Source organism: Triticum aestivum, chromosome 4B (genome assembly GCF_018294505.1).
Source record: "Triticum aestivum cultivar Chinese Spring chromosome 4B, IWGSC CS RefSeq v2.1, whole genome shotgun sequence".
Classification (NCBI taxonomy): domain Eukaryota; kingdom Viridiplantae; phylum Streptophyta; class Magnoliopsida; order Poales; family Poaceae; genus Triticum; species Triticum aestivum.
This window is the reverse complement of record NC_057804.1, coordinates 100,917,355-100,923,399: the sequence shown is the minus strand read 5'-3', so window position 1 is coordinate 100,923,399 and position 6,045 is coordinate 100,917,355.

Here is a 6,045-nt window from a genome sequence, read left to right as displayed (position 1 = left end):
ATGCATTTTATGGAAAAATACCATGAGGTTTTAATTTGGAAAGGAAACTTTCTACAGAACCAATAGTATAGTATTTTTTGAAAATGAATCACTGGTCGCTAATGGTTAAAGTACATACAAAGGCGAACCAACCTGTGGTTGCATGGTTAGAGCAACTCTAGCAGACCCCGCATCCCGCCCCGACTCGTAAAATAACCACCAAAATGCGGGTCGGGGCCGAAAAAGCATCCCGATCAGATCCCGTATCCCGCCCCCGGCTCGCAAATTTTTTTGCGGGGCGCGGCAAAATCCTGACCCCAACCTGGGAAAATGCGGGTTTCCCCCGCGGCCGCGGTGCCCTGCATATAAGCGGAAGCGGTTGGTGGGGGGGGGGACATTGCATCCCGCGCTTTCTCCCACCAACCACCCCTCCCCCCCTCGCGCCGCCGCCGGCCGCCACCCAAGATTCTGGTGACAGCAGCCGGCAGGAGCACGCCGGAAGGCCTCCACGCGCACGAGGCCTCCATTCCCTCCCCACTGCGTCGGTGGGCCGCCGGATTTGTAGATCTGCGACGCTTCATCGCCGGCCGCCGGATTTGGCTTTTTTGTGGCTGCAGGTTGCTGCCCCAGGCGATGGAGTGGTCGGGGGCCTCTCCCACAGCCCAGGCAAGGGCGCATCGTCGCATGTAGGCGCGGGTTCGTTCATTCGCCGTCGCCGAAGGTTTTCGGGCATGGACTCGTCCGGCCGTCCACCGGGCTCGGTGCTCGCGCAACGTCTCTGTGGCCTGCCGATGCCGCTCATACAGTGCAACGACTGTCCGCGTCAAGTGCTGCGGCTCACTTCGAGCACGCCGAAGCACCCCGGATGGGTGTTCTACAAATGCGAAAACGACGGGGTACGTACACTTGCGGTAGCTCGTTCCATAGCTCATTCTTTAGTTCAAGTACGGTAGCTCACTTCGAGATTGCTCAATCTACAAATGAAGAAATAAGAAAGCATCAAGAATGAACAAAACAAGATCAAGAATCCACATATCAACAATGAGTGCATGGAGAAGATATTGCTTCAACTAGTGGGAGCAATTACGGAAGATGGAAATCTTCTGAAATGCATTATTGTGGTTCTTGTTTTCTTTGGTTTTGCTATTCTAGCCAAAATTTGGTGATATATTTTGTATCTAATGTTGTAGCAAAAGCAAAAAAGCATTACGGTAGATCAATCTAAGTTTTACGGGCCGGGACGAGCTGCGCCAGATCAGAAGCCGCAGAAGCCGACCTGTAAAAAAGTATATTCCGCGAATATACTTTTTACGGGTCCATTATGCGGGGTCTGCATCTGTGCCAGCCCGCGCCGACCCACAAAAGTGGTTTTGCGCGAACAGCAAATGAGTTATGCGGGTCGGAGGGATGCGGGGTCAGCTAGAGTTTCTCTTAGAAGGACTGTGGTATCCCCAGCCCACCAGGGTTCAAATCCTAGTGCTCGCATTTATTTCCAGATTTATTTCAAGATTTCCGGTGATGCACATTCAGTGGGAGGAGACGTTCCCGTCGATGATGAGGCGCCTATGGTGACTTCGTAAATCTCAAGATGATATGCCGGCTCAGTCTTTCGGAGGTGCTCATAGGAGCAGGGTGTGCGTGTGTGCGTTCATAGGGGTGAGTGTATGCGCGTGTATATGAGCGCTTGTGTACTGATGCTAAAAAATACAAACAAACTTGGAAAGTCATTAACAGGCCTAGGTGCCCAGGCCTATATATATATATATATATATATATATATATATATATATATATATTATGATAACACCCCTTCCTTAAGACCTTATTCTGATAACACCACCTCCTTATTCTGCTAACACCCCGACTAACCCACGCAAACCGAACCGCACGCAAAAAAAAAACCCACCCCACCTCCCCCCCACTTCTCCCCCGATCCCCTCCACCTTCTTCCTCCCACAGCCCAGCCCCCGATCCACCTTCTTCCTCCCACGCACCAGCCCCCGATCCACCAACCCACCGCCGTGCCCCCAGGCCGACCAACTGCCATCGTCGGTGCTCTGCCCAACCTCCCCACCTTCGCCGGCCCACTCCCGCACACCTTCCCTCCCGCTCCCGCATCCCGTGCCCACCTCCAATGTCACGCCCAATATGCGACCCTATCCAAAAGGAACTCAAAGGTCCCACCAAGGATAGACCCGCATATTGGAACGCTTTTGCAAGGTGGATATCATTACATCAACATTACATAATAGATGGGGATACATACATAAGGCATACAATGCCACATGAATACAACATCACAATACATAAGAGCATCATCCGACTACAGTTGAATCACAAACAGAAACTCAAACGACATCCGCCCTGCTAGCCCAGGCTGCCGACCTGGAACCAATCCCCTGATCGAAGAAGAAGCAGAAGAAGAACTCAACGCAAGCAAGCATCGCTCTCGCGTCATGATCATCGCAAAACCTGTACCTGCAACTGTTGTTGTAGTAATCTGTGAGCCACGAGGACTCGGCAATCCTATTACCATGGGTATCAAGACTAGCAAAGCTTAATGGGAAAGGAAGGGGTAAAGTGGTGAGGCTGCAGCAGCGACTAAGCATGATATGGTGGCTAACATACGCAAATAAGAGCGAGAAGAGAGCAAAAGGAACGGTCGTCAACTAGCAATGATCAAGAAGTGATCCTGAACTCCTACTTACGTCAAACATAACCCAGAAACCGTGTTCACTTCCCGGACTCCGCCGAGAAGAGACCATCACGGCTACACACGCGGTTGATGCGTTTTAATTCGGATCTGGTGTCAAGTTATCTACAACTGGACATTAACAAATTCCCATCTGCCTATAACCGCAGGCACGACTTTCAAAAGATTATACCCTGCAGGGGTGTCCCAACTTAGCCCATGACAAGCTCTCGTGATCAACGAAGGAATAGACCTTCTCCCAGGAAGACCCGATCAGACTCGGAATCCCGGTTTACAAGACATTTCGACAATAGTAAAACAAGACCAGCAAAGCCGCCCGATGCACCGACAAATCCCGATAGGAGCTGCACATATCTCGTTCTCAGGGCAACACCGGATGAGACTAGCTACGAGTAAAACCAACCCTCAAGTTGCCCCTAGGTGGCCCCACAGGCAGCTCAGTTCGGACCAACACTTAGACAAGCACTGGCCCGGGGGGGCTAAAATAAAGATGACCCTTGGGTTGGCCGACCCAAGGGGAAGGGTAGTTTGTGGTGAGGCAAATGGTAAAACCAAGGTTGGGCCTTGCTGGAGGAGTTTTATTCGAACGGAACTGTCAAGGGGGTCCCATAAATCACCCGACCGCGTAAGGAACGCAAAATCCGGGAACATAACACCGGTATGACGGAAACTAGGGCGGCAAGAGTAGAACAAAACACTAGGCAAAAGGCCGAGTCTTCCACCCTTTACCAAATATATAGATGCATTAATAATATAAGAGATATTGTGATATCCCAACCAAAATCCTGTCCACCATGGAGAAATCTTCAACTTCACCTGCAACTAGGAACGCTATAAGAGGGGATGAGCAAAGAGGTAACATAGCCAAACAACGGTTTGCATAGGGAAGGTGTCAAGGGTTAGAGGTTCATGGCAATATGGGGTGGCTTGATAAGCAGGTGATAGGTAGCGCAACAAAGCGATAGAACGAAGAAACTAGCATAGCAATGATAGTAGTGAGGTCCAGGGTAGCGGTCATCTTGCCTGAAATCCCGCAAGGAAGAAGAACGAGTACATGAAGAAGACAAACGGATGAAGCCGAACCAACCGAAGACGAAAGAATCCTCACGATCGCAGCGGAAATAGGAACTAACAAGAAAAAGCACACAACATGGTAAACACACGACACATGAACAAGGCATGATGCACAACCAAGTATGATGCATGACAACGCTACGTGAAGCTACTCATGGAAAGAGATGACGCAAACAAAAGCAACACATCAAGACAAGTTTAAATGAGGCCGGGAACAACATATAACAATTCTGGTAAGTCCTTATATGCATATTTCGAAATTGGTCCAGATCTGAATAAACCTTATGTTCAAGTTGTTAAACAGCAAGTTAAGATGCACAAGGATGATCTACACGAGATTCTAGTCAAGTTACATATAAAGTTCATTTAATTCGGAGCTACGGACTAGAAGATATGAGCAAAACAAGTTAAACATGTCATTGATGCAAAGTGCACCCAAACATCAAGCAAACACTTCAAAACAAGGATGCAACATGATAATATGAAACTATATGCAATTCTAAGCAAGTTTCATATAGAGCACACTCAAAACGGAGCAACGGTTCAACACACACACATGAAACAAGTTTAAAGGACAAGTTGTCCAAAACAGCAACTAGGCATATTGCAAGCATCAAAACAACAAGCTACATCAACATAATAACAAAAGGCATGGGCATGATGTACAGGTAAAGCATTACAAAACATGAACACTGAACTATCTCCAGAAATCACTAGAACATGCTCAAACACACATGGTAAGATTGCAAGTTATAACAATTCCAGACTTTGCAGAAAATAACATCACGATGCAATATTTAGAGCTATCAAACAACATGTTACAGGAACTTATCATGGCAAACAAAGGTATGGCATGATTCTACTCAAAGCATAGATCAAATGTCCCTTACTGACCATAAGCCAAAAAGGATCAGAAAATAGGATGGCACCCACGTAAACATAGCAAGTTATATTACAGATTCAAACATGGCAGAAACAGAATTATGAAGGCATGTAAATGAGCTTGTGCAACTCACTACAGAGCAATACATGGCATGACAAGGCACCCAACAATAATAAGGCATGTTTGTGAAGCTAAGCATGGCAATAGCAAGGTCATAGGATGCATGGAACACTAGGAAAACACATGGAAACAACTAAACTTAATGTAAACAGGCTGACAACAACATTATGAAGCAACTTTGGAGCAAGATATGAACAAGGTACATCAAGCTATAAATGCAACCATGGGCATGTATGGTTAGACGATGACATGTAGATCAAAACATGTTTATAGAACATCTCCAGATTATGCATAGAATGATTAGTAGCAACAGGTTTACATCGCATCACGAAATAACAGATTCAGCCTAGCAAAACAGCAACATCATGAACCCTACTTAACAAGCTTGATTCACTCACCACAAGTCATTTCATGACAAGATAACCATAGCATCATCAAGAAGACATGTTTATGTAACCAACCAAGGCAAGAACAAGTCCATAGCATGCAAGGATCAACTATAGCAAGCTTGGCTAAATTGAATAACAAGTAAACAATCTGCCAGGAAACATTTTGAAGCAAAAGTAGAGCACGCAAATGACATGATAGACTACTCCATAATTGCAACAAAGGGCAAGAATGGATAGACAATAACCATATGTTCAAAACATCCTTACTGAAGTATCCCAAAATATGCATGGATCTCTCTGTAGCATCATGTTTACATGGCATCAAAATAACAACAGAACAGGGACTAAAATCAGCAATATGACGATGCCTAGTTTGCATGCTTGTGCTAGTCACCACATTGATCACAAAAATGCATGGAATACACCATTGTAAAGAAGACATATCATAGATCAAAACACATGTAGACATCAACCTCATAGGATGCACGCATCAATCATGGCAAAAATGACAAAAGAGCTCGTTCTGTTAACAGACAGCAGAAAACATCATGAAGCACTCTTACAATGATGATTCAGACATCTAGATGACCTCAAATGAATATGATGCAATGGAATGAAATGATGTACTCTTCGATACAAACAATTTGACATATTACACGCATGAAACGGAGCTACAGATGCAGAGATACAATAGGTCAAACATAGCATGAAAATGTGCAAATCTGAGGACTTAGCAGAAAACGGGGGCAACCTCGGGTTCGCACGGAAAACGATGTAGGGGCACGATCTCGCCGGAGAGCTCGCCGGAGATGCGGGAGGAGGCGGCCAGCGGGGCTCGGGGGCGGCCGGGGATGCTCGGGGGGGCCGGATCCGGGCGGCGCCGGCAC